Genomic DNA, 13,225 nt, shown 5'->3' on the forward strand with positions numbered 1-13,225 from the left:
GGCCCTGGCCGGGTCCCAGCGCCGCCCACCACCCATCGGGAGCCCGGCGCATCCGAGGATCCCCTCCACCCTGGCGCCGGGAGAACTTACCACATGCAGCTCCACCTGGGAACTAACGCATCAGGAGGGGTTTCTGCCCACTCCTCAAGCTACTCCCTCTCCATGCGGAGTCCCCGCTCCGGGGGCCCGAGGGTGGCGCCGGGGAGCGGGCAGGAGGCGAGACCGAAGCTAAGACTCCGCAGTCCTCTGCCGGCGCGCTCGGAGCATTATACAATGGTGGAGGCGGCGGCGGCGGCAGGCAGCGGAGGAGGAAGCGGGAGGCGGGCGGAGGGGGCGCCCTGACCGAGCGAGCGGCAGCTCGTGCTCCAGCACTCGCTGTGCAGGAGTGACGTGCGGCCAGCGAGCCTCCCGCGAGCTCCGGGCCCCGGGCTCAGCAGGCCCCGCCCCTCCCCCGGCCCCGCCCCCTCCCCGGCGGTCCCGGGAGGCGAGATAAATGCCGAGCCGGGCCCCGGCCGCCACAGGAGCAGGAAGGGGCAGGCAGAGCACGGGAGACGTCGGGTGGCAGCACCGCCCACGGCTCCCTCTCCAGCCGGCGCGCCCTTTATTTTCTCTTAAGGAAAGGCTTAAGGAGATGGCGAGAGGGAAAGAGACACTCCGGCCAGGGGACCACAACTACCACCAATAATCCCTCACACTCCAGAAAATACTCATGCAAATGACCGGGCGGCTAGTGACAAAGGCGGCGGCGAGTGCAGCGCGCACAGCCCGCTGAGTCGCGCGACCGCAAATATGACAAGCATCTAAGCTATTCGGCAACTTGGGGCCGGTCAGCAGGGCGGGCAGGGTCCCGCGGGGGGAGGAGGGGATAGGAGGTGAGGGGCAAAAATTCGACCCCGAGGCACCGCGTCCACGCTGCCTGCGCGGCTTTCGAGACTGGAGTCCCGGGAGAGCGGGGGCCAGCAGCGTCCACAGCTGGGACACTCCCAGACGCCCCTATCTCCGGACGCACCAGTGGCCTGCAGAGATGTCCCAATGGCCGGATGGGGGCTCCAGCTGGAACCGGGGCAAGAAAATGCCCCTCGGCCCAACACTCGAAATGGGTCACCAAGTCAACAGTACTTTCGGAGTAGGACGGAGCCGAGTTGCATTCTTCGTGGCCCGCCGCGACGCGGTGCAGAGCCGGCAGCCTGCCGCCCGCGCTGGCAGAGCCCACGCAGGTAGGGAAGCCAAGCTTGGAGATGCAGGAGGGTCAGAGGCCTCGTCCTCTGCCCAGAAGCTTCCTGCGGATAACCTTTCCCCTCTCCTTAGAAAGGCATCGGCTTTGAACTACTTACAGGTAGCAGGGAAATTTATACTAATTGGGAGAGGTGTGTATGCCTAAGTGGTGAAAGAAAAGAAGACAGCTCCCCTGGAAAATTAATGATTATTTTAAAAATTACATGAGCGTTCAGTGTAAAAAAAAGTAATTCAGGCACCATAAAATTTTGGCTGCCACCCCAATCAGTATCTCAGATATCTGGCGTTTAGTGGTTCACTGTACTGGTTATATTTAAGGATAATAAAGCTTTAAGACCTAACATAAAGGTGATTATAAGTCGTTAACATCAAGACAATTTTAGACCTATTCAACTCTTCTGTAATGATTTGTTATCAATCAAACTGATGATCTTATTGAAATTAAACCTGGGGTAAAATGTTGCTAGAGAAGACTGTGTTTCTTGTTTTATCTTGAAGGAGAATAAAAAAGGTATGTACTTCACCCCCAGTATAATTAAAATCTTATAGATTTTTCTTAAAGTATAACCGATGCCAAAAGCTAATTATTTGTGGATATCTCTGGAAAGTTTCATTATAGTGGTGCTCCAAATTACACATCATGGAAGTAGTGCTCAGGGCCCTCTGCAGGTCCTGCTCTCTGCACCTGGGTGGCACAGCATTCAAACATTTTGCTGCAAAGCCAAGATATTTTTCATTTACAGAGTTCTGCCTTTTAGAGACAACACTAACTACTAACAGTTTCCTAACCACCCACTCACTTATACTTTCAGCGCTCACTTTAAGGAAAAGCCATTGAAATAGAAGCTGCATTAATCTCTTCCTGTGATATCTTTGTAGCAGAGGCCAGAGGCTCTGTTGAATTTAAAGTGAATTTAAACTGTTATTCATGAATTGAAGTTAGCAGTGAGTTAGACTTACAGGATTTTTGTGACACTTAGATTTTTTTGGAGCAAATGGATTACCAAATGCAGTGTTCCTGTACAAAAGAACCAAGATCAAAGTGACAACTTTTTTGTCTCCAGAGTGGACCTGAGATTCTGCTAAGGCGCGTTATTCAGGAAAGGTCGGACTTCTTAGGAGAGCAACCTGAGTTTTAGAGGGAAAAGGTTTTTACCTTTCCACACTTTTGAAGGTATTGGCTCTTAAGAGTGTACACAGTATATAAGAGTTCCTCTTCCCCCACTTTTAGATTCTGGTATCTTTCATCAAAGCATGAAGTGGCAGCTTCAACAGCTGCTAAGGTGGTCCCACACAAGGTGGTTAACCACCCCTCCCCCAGGCTGAGCCCCTACAAGCTGGCCCAGCAACCCCTGCCTGGCCCTGGGAACCCAACTCCACAAAGATAAGGAAAAGCCCTCCCTGAGCTTTTGAAGTCCACCCCCTTTGGTATGCAGTGGCATGATTTAAAAAAAAAACAAAAACAAAAACAAAAAAAAACATTGCTCATTCCTAGCAAATGAACAAGAAATGTTCGTGAAAATATAAGTGTATTTTCACTCTCACTCCTTGGGACATTTAAAAGCCCATTTAAAATAATCCTACCCTCAGGATTTAGAGTTTAGAGTTTCTCCTTCTCACTTTCACATATAAGAAATCAGGCCAGGCATCCACATTTAACTATCGGGCACATTATCTGTTTAGGGAGAAAATAAACATGGTTTTTTTAAGTATAGAATGGTGATGGTAATTTGCAAAAATACTCATTAGTTTAGTTTCAGAGAGGTACTTCTCAACACTGTATTCTGGGTACTAGTTTGCATTTCACTGCTTCTCTTTGAAAGTTTCTGGGCCTTCACATCTTGCATACTACTAGACAACTTTGCTAACTGAAGGCCACTTTTAGCACTTAAATTAGCGTATACCCAAGAAATGACACCAGGACAAGATGGCCATATAAACTGAGAAACAAAGACTTTGAAACAGTTTTAAACGTCACTTTTTCTTTCTTTTACTATGTTTTATCTCTCAGGTTCCATTTGAAATACTAGTAGTAATCATCCACCTCTGTACCTTGGAAATATTGGTCTTAACAGCAAAAAAAAAAAAAAAAATCAGATAAAATAAACATTTCAGGGGCGCCTGGGTGGCTCAGTGGGTTAAAGCCTCTGCCTGTGGCTCAGGTCCTGACCCCAGGGTCCTGGGATCTAGCCCCGCATCAGGCTCTCTGCTAGACGGGGAGCCTGCTTCCCCCTCCCTCTCTCTCTGCCCGTCTCTCTGCCTACTTATGATCTCTGCCTGCCAAATAAATAAAATCTTTAAAAAAAAAAACAAAAAAACCATTTCAGTTCTTGAAACACATTGTAGGCAGCCAGCTGGGCTCAATCATCTTTTCATGGAAAATACAGACATCCTTACTGAACCTGGACTTCCCATTCGCTGATAACTTAAAACCATTAACTTCAAAATAAAGTTCTGGAAGTCACATCACCTGATTACCAAGGAGTTGATACTGGACACATGATTGGGACAACGCAACTCTCTCATGAAGATGGCACAAATGGTATTTGCAGCCACCGGCAACCGAAAACTTCCTTGTAGCAATGGAGCATGCTAACACATCTTCTGCAGACTGCTCTCCAGCTGTTCCTCTACCTACTTTGTCAGGTTTTCCCCCTCTTTCTCCCTGAGGTCACAGTTCACACAAGCAGAACTTCAACTCCAGGGAAAGGCTGCTTTTGCACAGCTTCCCTAATTATTATTGGCCGGCTTTGCCTCGACAGCCCCTTAGAGGGCTATTCTGTGAGAGATACGCTTTCTTCTCTTTTAAAAATCTGACAATATTGGGACACCTGGGTGGCTCAGTTGGTTGGGCAGCTGCCTTCGGCTCAGGTCATGATCCCAGCGTCCTGGGATTGAGTCCCACATCGGGCTCCTTGCGCCTGCTTCTCCCTCTGCCTCTGCCTGCCATTCTGTCTGCCTGTGCTCGCTCTCTCTCCCTCTCTCTCTCTGACAAATAAATAAGTAAAATCTTAAAAAAAAAAAAAATCTGACAATATTTAAGTCCTAATTTGGGACAAGGTCTTAGGGATAATATTTGAAGAAAATGCTTTTAAAAACATTTTTCCCCCTAACATTGTTGATTAGTCCCTTCTAACCATGACTAGAAAAGATAGCTTCTGTTGGGCATCAGTGTCCTTCCTATTCCATTTGCCACTATTCTCCATTAACATCTTCAGATAAACTGTGAGGTCCAATCTGAAGCAGCCCTTCTTAAAGACTCCAGCTTTTGGTCTCCCCCCTTTCTCAGCTGGAAAGCGGAGGCCCTTCCTGGTAACAGCTCCAGTGTTCCCTTCTTGCTGGCTGCTGCTCCGCTAGAGACTGGCGGTGGCTTCTTGCAAGCCTGTCTCCTTGTCCCCAGTTCCCCTCACAGCACTGCCTTCCCAGGGGCCCCTGCACGGGGACTCTGCACTACTTGCATATAAACCAGCCTCCCTTCTTGAGGAGTTCATACTCTTCTCCAGATACTTGGCACTACTGGCATCCACCGAAAACATCCATAAATGTTAGAAATTGCATGGCCTCCAGGCCTTCCTTGTCCTGGGGAACCAGCCTGAGAAGATGATGATTCCTGGAGTAGGAGTACAAAGATCTTGTACAAATAAATCACTCAACTATGATTAATTGTTGACTTTTTGGTTTCTTAATCCTCTATGTCACAGATTTAGGGTCAGCTCTGGTTCTGGGGAAAGAGCAGTTTGGTCAGGAGATTTTGGGTCTAGTTTCTCAGCCAGAGCCAGTAGGGAGGCTGAATCAGGCCCCTGGTATCATGGGGTCTACTTTCGCCTTCAAAAGGAGACGCTCAGGCTCAGAGATTTCCATAGCCCCTTCCCAGAGCTAGGAGTCTATAAAAAAGTGATTCCAATGTAGAACTTGGGAGTTCTGGGCTCAAATGAAATAATCGGCTCAAACTGGAAGAATATAAAACCAACTTCATGTTCACACATTTCTAAGAGAAAAGAGAAGTGCAAATAATGACAATATACTCTATCCAATAGGATATGTTCTTGGAATTATTTTCATATCCAGAAGACAGATTTGAGCCAGCGATCCATATTCTCCTGGATCTGTTACCCATTATGGTTCAAGTAACCTATCTGGGAAATCTGAAGCTCACCCCATCCCTCCCCCAATGTTTGGAGAGAAGCAGGATGGTTTACAAGGCATTTTTGTGTGGATTTACAGGTTCACTCTTCATAGCACCTTCCCTGTGCCGTAGGCAGGACAGGGACTCCTCACATCTTACAGAAGAGGAAACAAAGGCTTGGAGATGGATCTGCCAACTGAACTCCTTTATCAAGCTGACTCTCAGGGACAGAGAAGGTCTGGAGGCTGTGAGATTTCTAACATTCAGGGAATTGTTTGTGGAAGCCAGAGAAGATGAAACTGAGGGTCCTGAGAAGAGTATGAACTCCTTAAGCAGGGAGGACAGTTATAGACAGGAGGTACAAAGCTGACATGCAGAGGCCACCAGGAGGGTAGTGCTGGGCCAGGATCCTGACACCATTTTGCTTCGACCTTATACTAGGGTTCTGAAATAACAATTCTGTTTCTTACACAAAGAACTCCAAATCTGCCTGTCCTTGGCTTTGTTAGCATCCTATTTTAGCCTACAGAGTTAATAACCCATAAACATCACAATGAAAAAGAAAACTCAACACGCCCTTCAGACCCCTCACTCATTTCCAATATGGTTCACAAAACTGGCATTCTTGTTTATCACTTTGTCTTTAGCCTCTAGAACAGCACCTGACACAGTAGGTATTTGTGAGTTTTCACTGAATGAATAATTTAAAGAATGCTGAAGAGTTTATACCAGCTTCATAAATTCAAGGGGTTAATCTTTCCTGCTAATGTTTTCCTCTCACTACCCTTTCACTAAGCTCTGTGTGTGTGTGTGTGTGTGTGTAGGTATACACATATAAATAAACATACACATGTATTTTTAAGCAGTATTTGGGAACCTTCATAATTAGAGGGATCACTTTAAGCAATATAATATTGTCCTTATAACTGCTTTTCAGCAATTCTAAAATATACCAATTGGGTTTAACATGGTTACAAAGACTAACGGGCACTCACATAGTACTATTAATCTATACGTCTCACTAATGGGGGAATAACCTTGCAGATAAATTATTGCCATAATTCCATTATTCTATTCTTCTTTATAAAGATTTTCTTTTCCTACCTTAAGAATTAAAAGTCTTGGTCAAATGATATTTAAAACCACAGCAGCATTTGGTAATTATGGAGTGGGTTGGTGGTGAAGACTTGCCTACCCAGATCTTCAAGTGATTACCTGAACGGTACAAATGACCACTTGTTACCTTCATGTTCTCATGGTCATGGAATTTAAAAGTATGCAGATAATCAAATATGTTATGAATATCATCAACTAATATTAACTCCCAGGAAAACTTGGCAAAATGACGACAGGAAAAATAATTTTTTTTAAGTATTACTCTAATGCCAGCTGTTTTTTAACTGTCAAAATCAAGCATTTATATAACTGGCTAAACTAAATTATATTTTCTGCTATAATAGCCTCATATCTCTTGTAGAAACTAGGATTGTATGTTTTTAAATCACGTATGAGTAAAGAAGTCAGTTAAGAGAACTATGGTAATTTGGAAATTGTAAATAATATATTTAAGTCATTTTTGAAGTCTCAGCTGTAAAAATTCTACTTTGAGAAGTTTAAAAAAAAAAATGCAAAGCTTTAAGCTGTGTGTATAGATGCCCAAGAAAAGCCTCTAAGTTCAGGCTATGAGGTATCATTAGAAAATAAACATGTGGCCAGAGAACCCAGTTTAAATGTAAACATAGTATACAACTAAAAATGCATCAGCTTGTTTGCCACTTTGGATTTTTATTGGGTTTTCTGGAAGATAGGTTACACTTAGGTAAAATGGTATAGACTCTTCTTTTAGTCACCAATGGAGAACTATATTTTTTAAAAGACCTGTTGTCAGAATAAATAAGAATAAATATTTTTTTCAAAATTATCCAACTGTCCAAACATACAGGTCCCTTGCTTTAAACTGAAAAAAGGTTTTTTGGTTTTTTTTTTAAGATTTTGTTTATTTATTTGACAGACAGAGATCACAAGTAGGCAGAGAGGCAGGCAGAGAGAGAGAAGGAAGTGGGCTCCCCGCCAAACAGAGAACCTGATGCAGGGCTCAATCCCAGGACCCTGGGATCATGACCTGAGCCGAAGGCAGAGGCTTTAACCCACTGAGCCACCCAGGTGCCCCAAAAAGTTTAAATTTTAAGTGGAAAGTTATTAATATTTAAAATTTCAGAAATGCAGAGTGAGGTCAAGTAGGAAGAACTAAAGCAAGCATTCCAGATAAACACTAACACATTAGATATATGCTTTAAATACTGAATGAAAAATTTGATCTTGCTAAGTAAGACATGTTTCAAACTGTTTTCTTAGAGAAGTCTTGAGTTATATGAAACTCCTTAAATGGGCAATTATCAGAGAAACTAGCTTTTAAGGAGAAAATAATAGTGTGAATGAGCTATATGTAACTTCCCTTTTTAAAAACAGAAGTTGAATCTGTGACACCAAATTTAGAAAGGAGAGTGCGAGAATATCATTTCTATCATAAACGCCCACTGCTGTGCTGTTCTGTTACAAATCAATGTACATGCTATGAATTTGAGTTTGCTCACACAATACATAGAGTTAATCATTCCTAAAGATGATTCTTTTAAAAGAAAACATAAATATGAAAGAGTTACATTATATAAAAAAACTCACTTAAAAAGGGAAAGATTCCCTATTTTGACTGTAGTGATTCATTTGGCCTCATTATACACAGAGCAGCACAGTCCACACTGGGGATGCAGAAAACTAGCTTTTGTGGGAATAATACAGGTAATTTCAACAGTATTTATACTTCCTTTTAATGTTACTTAAGAAATTAAGGCCCAAATTACAAAAAGGTTGACAAAATTGTAATGAATCAGATGTTCGTGTTCAATCTACTCTCATTTATTACCACTTTAGAACTGTTAGACATCATACTTTTAGTTCTAGTGATAATAACAGCTGTAAAGATAAACACTCCAGAATTACTATTTTCTCATTTGGCCAAAAATGAAAAGTGAGAAAATAGAAAGCTTTCTGAAAGTTCATCAGATGAAAAGAACAGAATTAATGGGGAAATGATATCATTTATGGACCAGAATATTTAATACTTTATAAAATACCATTTCTCAGGGTGCTTGGGTGGCTCAGTAGGTTGTGTCTGCCTTCAGCTCAGGTCATGATCTCAGAGTCCTGGGATTCAACCCCATATCCAGCTCCCTGCTCAGTGGGGAGTCTGCTTCTCTCTCTCCCCCCTCCCTCCCACCCACCCTTTCCCTGTGCTTGTGCTGGCTCTCACTCTAATAAATAAGAAATCTTAAGACAAAATAAGTATCACTTCTCTCACTCCTCAACTCATCAATAAATTGAGTACAATTCCAATTTAAATCCCAATTTTTTTTTTTTTTCACAGAACTTGGTAAGCAAACCCAGAAATCATCTGGAAAGCAAAGGGTGGAAAGATAGCTAAACTAAAAAGTTTAAAGGACAAAATGCGGGATGTGTCCTGTCAGATATCAAGGCTTATTATAAATTTCTAGTAATTAAAAGAGAATGGGATAGATAAGTAAATCAAGAGAACAGAATTGACAGTACAGAAATAGTCACACACATATACAGAAGTATAAAATACGGCAGAGGTGGTATTACAGATGGGTGGGAAAGAACAGGTCATTCAATAAATGGCTAAATGGTCACCTGGTTAACTTCATGAAAAATAAAATAAAATTAGGTACCTAATATTCCTCCAAAAAATTTCAGGTGGACTAAATCTAAATATGTAAAACATAATTTTAAAACTTTTAAGGAGAAAATACAGGAGAATATGTTTATGGCTTCAGGATAGGGAATGTAAAATTATTGTTTGATTCCTAAGACTCCTTCTCTACCTTCTCTACTTGCCTCTGCTTTGCTCTGTGCCTTGAAATGCTGACCCCCTAGGAAGTAAGCTCTTTTGCCAACTAGTTGCCAGCTGGATTCAGTGAAAGCAAGGCACCAGAAGGAGACCGGTCAGTCAGAGAGGAAAGAGGGTGGGGTGTTTTATCCTGATCCTTCCTGCTTTGAGACCCTGTCATGGCAGTATCCATCGCTGCAGACCCACAGCTTCTGTGGATGGCTCCTTCTCCAGGGTGTCAACTCTCACAAATTCAAGCAAGGCCATTTCCTCCCCCTTTCCCCTACAGACCTAAAGACAGGAACAGCTTGTTGCTGGTCTTCCATGCCTCCACTTTTGTCACATCTCTATAAAATGTCCCTTTATTAAAGTCTCATGGAATTCTGCTTCCTGCCGAGACTTTGACAGTTCAGAAACAAGACACCCAATGCAGAAACCATAAAGAAAAAGATGGATAATTTGATTACATTAAAATTAAACATCTATTAAACAAAAGAAAGGCAAGCTAAAGACTGTGGAATGATATATGTGATTAATATAATCAACACAAGATTAGTATTCAGAGTAAATTTTTTAGAAGTCCTATAAACCCAATAGAAAAATGAGTTAAACAGGAAACTTACATGTCTGATAAACATATGAAAAGACACTCAACCTCATCAGTAGTAAGAAAAATGCAAATTAAGGGGCACCTGGGTGACGCAGTGGGTTAAGCCTCTGCCTTCGGCTCAGGTCATCATCTCAGGGTTATAATCTCAGGGTCCTGGGATTGAGCCCTGCAACGGGCTCTCTGCTCAGTGGGGAGCCTGCTTCCCCCTCTCTTTCTGCCTGCCTCTCTGCCTACTTGTGATCTCTCTTTCTCTCTGTGTCAAATAAATAAATAAAATCTTTTTTAAAAAAGAAAAATGCAAATTATAAAAAGACAGTTCACAGCTATCAGACTGACCATTTTGAAGACGAGTTGGCATTATCTGGTAACATGGGAGATGCATACACCCTGCCCGCAGATGTGCAGTCTTTCTTACTGGGGTTCCACAAAAAAATAAGCCCTACAGAAAATGGCTCCTCAATTCACCCACGGATGGAATGAAGTTAAAAACCGGTAGTGTGCTGGTCAATGGTTAACAACTGGCTAGGTAGATGGGGAAAGAAACCTTTATCTGTAGCATTTGTTGATTTCTGTGGTGTAAATACCCTCAGCACAGCAGATTTCAAGCTGCCCAAATGAACTCAAGAGTGAGGACGAGATTCACAGAATCGCTGCCAGGAGCAGGAATCAGTCTCTAGCCCCAGCCCCGCACTGGAACCACTCTATACCTACAGGACTGAAGTTAGTTTGTTACATATAGTGGATGCCTTCGGGTACTGGGGCTTAATTCTGTGGAGGAATTCTGGATGAGAAGAGCTAAACCTAGAATCTAGAGAAATTCTTGCTTTTATCCCCCATGGAGACATAGAAGAATGTTTGTATCAGATTTGCTTGTAATAGCTAAAACATTGGAAACACCTTAACGTTCATCAAGATGAGAATAAATTGATAAACTTGGAAACTATAGTGGTTAAGAAGTACTAAAGGTACCATAAATCGACATGGTTACATCTTAAAAACACAAATGTTGACTAAAACAAAGCAAGCTGTTAAATATGTACAGTATAATATCATTATACAAAATCTTTTAAAACATGCAAAATACTGTTATACATTGTTTACAAACAAGGTATGCTATTATAGAAAAACATTAGAGATAAAAAATATTTAGGAAAGTGGTTACCTTTGGCAAACAGAGGAAGGAAATGTGATAGACACACAGGTGGCTTCTCTTTTACTAATAATGTTTAATTTCTTTTTTAAAAACATGAAAACCGGGGCGCCTGGGTGGTTCAGTGGTTTAAGGCCTCTGCCTTCCGCTAGGGTCATGATCCCGAGATCCTGGGATCGAGCCCCGTGTCGGGCTCTCTGTTCGACGGGGAGCCTGCTTCCTCCTCTCTCTCTAACTGCCTCTGTGCCTACTTGTGATTTCTGTCTGTCAAATAAATAAATAAAATCTTTAAAAAAAAAATGAAAGCAAGTATTTGGAGATAAATTTGAATTTACTGATTTAGATTTCATCAGGTTAAAACAATAAAACTTCTTTTCTTTCTTCCTTATGGTTCCTGTGAAATAGAATTTCCTAGGTTTTTTCCTGCAATTTCCAGTATCTATTATCTAATATCTAGCATCTAATATCTAAAAAACATCTAAAATATTTAATATCTATCTAATATCTAAAGCATTGGACAGTATTCACATTTGATGTATTTATTTATCCCCCATTATTTCAGTAAGAACTTATTCCTTTCACTCATTTTGATACATTGTCCTTCTTTCTCTCTTAATAGCAGACTGTAAAATCCAATGATAACACTACAGTAACCTAAAGTTCTTAATAGGAAGCCCAGCTGACAGGTCAGATATAAGAGAATAATTGGTATAAAGCCCATGTTTGGGGTGTATTTCTCACCTGCCAGGCTAACTTCTGTCATGCTAGAAACGATAAAAGCTTCCTCACAAAATATGAGGCTTGTGACTTCCTTAATATATGCCAAATAATGCATTTAGCACTAAAAAGTGAAATTGTGTATGTTTAAAACAATGGAAACACATCTACCCATGAAATAAATTTCTTTCACTTGGTGTTGCGGTGACCACTGGCTGCTATACCGAATGCATTTTGATTCTTTCTGATTTTGTGTCTCTTGATATAGGGACAGAAATATGCTCTCTCGACCTCTGGGAACATGATGTTGTCTCAGTGCATGGGTAATGTGACTTTTTTTCAGAGATTGTCTTGAAATAAGCCTATGTTTTAAATACACACTTTTCTGCGTGCTAGCAGGCATTCTGAAGCTAGGTGGTTCTAAATAAAGAACTCTAGTCAACAACAGGAAATAACTCCCACAGAAAAAAGGGGCAGAATACAAACTCTCACCAACTCTTGTACACAGTTCACAACGGCCTTTTGTTCCATGCACATTAAGCCTGAAATCTTTACTTTTCAGAGCATGTCTGGGCCTTTGCAGAGCAATTAAACCTTTCTTTTCCTTTAGCTGGTGTCCTTGCCTTCTTCTCTCTGAGGAAGTTAACCTTGCAACTAACTTCTTACTGAGGTAGATCAGAAAACGGAAGAGTTTCCATTCTGAAGCTTAAAGTTTTTCTGTGTGTGTGTGTGTGTGTGTGTGTGTGTGTGTGTGTGTGTGTTTAATGGAGCTTTTCATGGAAATAAAAACCAACTCTCAGTTTAAAACTCATTTTTCCTTCTAAGACATACAATGCCACATAAACACACACATGTATGTTCTAAAGGAATATGTTCATCTGCAGTATATGTTTCTATGTTCCTATGGGCTGATATGATATATGACAAGGATATATCATCATATCAACTCATAAGTCTACACTGATGGGTTATTAACACTTTATTAGTGACATGTCAGCAAATTAATGCAAATGGAAGATAAATTTAAATTCTAGTCAAAAGTTCCCATCTTGAGTCTTTTATGAAAAATTGGGAGAAAAATCCAGATTCCAAGCTAATCAAATTTTAAGACATCTGAATAATAGTTTTCAAAGTCAGAGTGACTCCTACTGGAATGGGTTGGCGGCATTCAACTGTAGGACGGGACAGGTACTACTGACAAGAAAACTGGGCCAAGGAAAACAGCTTGAATACAACTGCATACTGCTATTTCTTACCTCCCCTTTACACTCAAGCCTTGCCCTCTCTACTGGCTCCTCCCTGAAGTCAATAAATTATAGACTCAACACTGTCTATCTTCAATTTTAAAACAAGAAACAATCTTCCTGTGCTTCAGTGCTGCAGGAAGGCTAGGAGCTGCTCCTGTCTCTACCCTTCACAGCTTTAGTCCCTCCTCCTTCCTCTCGCTTCTGCAGGCCAACATTATCGGCCACCCCTTGACCA

At 41.8% G+C, this 13,225-nt stretch overlaps 1 protein-coding gene across 3 annotated transcripts in view; it reads right to left on the bottom strand.

The window, feature by feature from the left end:
• The window catches only part of LOC111148164 (SERTA domain containing 2), a 118,243-nt gene that overhangs the window by 21,518 nt on the left and 83,500 nt on the right, over window positions 1-13,225 (bottom strand). For 2 of the 3 annotated variants that reach the window (XM_022504607.1, XM_022504608.1), the window contains exon 1: window positions 91-218. The exons of the other annotated variant lie outside the window; for it this stretch is intronic. The gene's annotated coding sequence lies outside the window, so the exon portion shown is untranslated. Of the gene's footprint in view, window positions 1-90; window positions 219-13,225 lie in introns of those variants that run through there. 3 annotated transcript variants of the gene reach the window in all.

This window comes from Enhydra lutris, unplaced genomic scaffold, assembly GCF_002288905.1.
Source record: "Enhydra lutris kenyoni isolate GAN:26980312 unplaced genomic scaffold, ASM228890v2 scaffoldscaffold18, whole genome shotgun sequence".
Lineage (NCBI taxonomy): Eukaryota > Metazoa > Chordata > Mammalia > Carnivora > Mustelidae > Enhydra > Enhydra lutris.